The following is a 3,229-nucleotide window of genomic DNA, read 5'->3' on the forward strand; positions in this document are numbered from 1 at the left end:
CACAGGGGTACTCACATGCCCCTGTGTGCTCTCGGGATGGAGGAGGACTCTCTGTAGAGTTTCACACGGGCGTGTGGAAATTACCCACGTCCATGTGTATTTCACAGGGTCATCCGTAAGGCCATTCACACATCCCTGTATCTTCTTGGGATGGAGTCTGAGAATTCTACAGAGATCTACACGCCCGTGTGGAAATTACCCACTTGTGTGTGAACGTCACATGGCTGTTCACAGGGGTATTAACACTCCTCTATGTCCTCTCGGGATAAGCTCTGAACTTACATGCCCGTATGGAAATTCCACATGGATGTCTGTATTCTCTAGATGACTTAAAAAAATTACAAACTGTGCAGAAAAATTTCTGGACACTCATACACACAAAGCCTACATATGAAAAACAGACTAGAGAATCATGGAAAAACAAGCTCAAACAACCAAGAAACTTTGCCAATCATAATTAGGCACACTAAAATACCAACAATCCATAAGAAAAACACAGCGATAGCATGTAAAAGTCAAGACACCAATAATCAAGCTCTTATTCATGCAAGAACTAAACTAAAAATCTAGAAAAATAGTAAAGATTTGGATTGCCTCCCAAGAAGCGCTGGTTTAACGTCACTAAGCTTGACGTATTTCTTCTTGTCTCTTGGGGGTTCATCAAATGAAAGTTGCCCTCTTCCCTACAACTTGAAAGCACGATGAACATAATCTTTTCAAGGTAGAGGGAGAGTTATCGAGTTTGTTACCAAAAAAGGGTTTGTCATCCTTACTCCGTGCATGCACATCCCCACTAGCATTAGGGGCACCTCTTGTGACGTCTCCTTGCTCTTTTCATCTTTTGGACCATCCTCTTCATGATCCCCGGGTAGGTTGCATCTTGTTCTCTAGACCAAGTGATTAGACTTCTTCATTCTCCACTTCTTGATCTAGAAATCCCCTCATATCGGTCCGAATAGTTCATTTCCTGCACAAATTCATCAATTAACTCATCAGTGGTATCAAGAAAATATAAAGTATCATAAAAATCAAGAGAATGTCGCATGGCTTCGGTGAGGCGGTATGTCAACTTGTCATACCTAACTCGTAATGTCAACTCCCCATCGTCCATGTCAATGAGAGGCTTGGAAGTGCGCAAGAATGGCCTCCCAAGTATCAACGAGACCTCGACATCCTCATCAACATCCAAGATCACAAGTCCACAGAAAATATGTACTTGTCAATTTTTTTATACAAGTATGTCTTCAATGATGCCCCTCGGATGTCTAACTGTTCGTCAGCCAATTGGAGTGTCATCCAAGTGGGCCTAGGCTCTCCCAAGCCCAGCTTCTAGAAGAATGTGTAAGGTATTACATTGATGCTAGCCCTTGAATCTGCCAATGCCTTTTCTTCCACCAAAATACCAATGTTGCACGGAATGATGAAGCTTCCGAGGTCTTTTTTCTTATTCGGCATATTCTTTTGCAACACCACCAAACATGAAGCATCTAAGATCACAGATGCACTCTCCGCCAACTTCCTCTTGTTGGTTAAAAGGCCCTTGAGAAACTTTGCATAGCGAGGTATTTGAGTCAATGCCCCGACAAATTGGATGTTGATGTGTAATTGCTTGAATAGACCCAAGAACTTCTTGTATTGCTCATAATTTTGGTCGTTCTTCAATCTTGAAGGGTAAGGGATTCTTGGCTTGTAAGGTGGGGGTGCCACCTCCTTCTCTTTGGTTCTCTCCTCTACCTCCACGACCACAGGTGGATCAACATTGATCTTCTCACTAGGGAGCCTACCCTCAACTTCATGACCACTTCTCAAAGTGATCGCTTTCACATGCTCTCTTGGATTGGTCTCTGTGTTGCTAGGCAAATTCCCATGAGGTCTTTCCAAGAGTGACTTCGCATTTGTCCAACTTGATTCTCCAAGTTGTGCAATGATGCGGTGCGGTGTGGTTGAGAAGTGTGGCTTCAACCGATTGAAATCATGTATATGATGATAAAATAAACTTGGTTAAAGCCTTCTCTAAGTCGGTCACCCAGTTTTCCAACCTTGAAACTCGATTCTCCATGTTCAGGGCTTGTTGTTGTTATTGGAAACACGGTGGTGCCATAGTTTTCTGTTGCCCTTGATTACTCCATGAAAGGTTGGTGACTCCTCCACCCCAGATTGTAAGTATTACTATACAAATTTTCTTGACCTCTCATTGCACTACCTACAAAATCAACCTATTCTAAGGAAGTGGTACAACCAATCGAAATAGGGCAATCAAATGGCGCATGTCCTCCCCCACACCCAGTGCAACTCATCGCGGCCGCCACTCTTGAACAAGTTAGAGTGTCTAACTTCTTGTTCAATGACTCAACCTAGGCCGCCATGATGTGACTACATTAATCTCATGAAGTCTGACTAACTTCTTTCTGTCCCGTGTGTTCCACTGATAACTGTTCATAGCCATTTCTTCAATGAGATGTCGGGCTTTTTTAGGGGTCTTGTTTCCTAAGTTACCTCCTGTTGCAGCATTTAAGTAATTGCTTCGTGCTTGGGTTCAACCCACTATAGAAAGTTTGAATGATCATCCACTCGAGGAACCCATGTTGAGGACATTTCACCAGGAGCTCCTTGATCCTATCCCATGCCTCAAAAAGAGACTCCAATTCCATTTGCACAAAAGAAGATATCTCATTCCTAAGCTTTGCAGATTTTTCGGGAGGAAAATATCGGGCAAGAAAAGCTTCTACCATCTCCTCACATGTAGTGAACAATGCTCTAGGTAATGAATGTAGCCATTGCTTTGCTATTCCTTTTAAGGGAAATGGGAAGGATCTCAACTTGATAGCATCATCCGTAATACCATTAATCATGAGCATGTCGCACACTACCAAGAAGTTCTCAATGTGATTGTTTGGATCCTCATCGACTAAACCATTAAACTGTGCTGATTCTTGTAACATCTGGATGAAGTCTGGCTTGAGCACAAAAATCTGAGCCGTAATCGATGTCTGCACAATGCTAGATTGCGTGCCAAGAACTGCGGGTCTGGCATAATCTGAGAGTGTCCTCTGCTGGTCATTCTATTCTGCCATATTATCAGATCCTTCAACTTCTATCTCAGCTTGATTAAACTGTTCTTGGAGAGGTTCTTTTCCCCTTCTATGAATTCTTCTTCCAATGTCCGGATCACCTTCAATCAATGTCGAATGGGTTTCCTCGGGTCATAACCTAGAGCTGCAACCAAAGA

The 3,229-nt window shown here is 42.9% G+C and overlaps 1 non-coding gene across 1 annotated transcript; it reads left to right on the forward strand.

Annotated features, from left to right (window-relative positions):
• The first annotated feature begins 2,577 nt into the window (after positions 1-2,577).
• On the forward strand, positions 2,578-2,684 carry LOC120267458. Its single transcript, XR_005538465.1, has one exon. It is a non-coding gene; the product is annotated as a small nucleolar RNA R71 (small nucleolar RNA).
• Positions 2,685-3,229: the final 545 nt, after the last annotated feature.

The sequence above is a fragment of the Dioscorea cayenensis genome, chromosome 1, assembly GCF_009730915.1.
Source record: "Dioscorea cayenensis subsp. rotundata cultivar TDr96_F1 chromosome 1, TDr96_F1_v2_PseudoChromosome.rev07_lg8_w22 25.fasta, whole genome shotgun sequence".
NCBI classification, from domain to species: domain Eukaryota; kingdom Viridiplantae; phylum Streptophyta; class Magnoliopsida; order Dioscoreales; family Dioscoreaceae; genus Dioscorea; species Dioscorea cayenensis.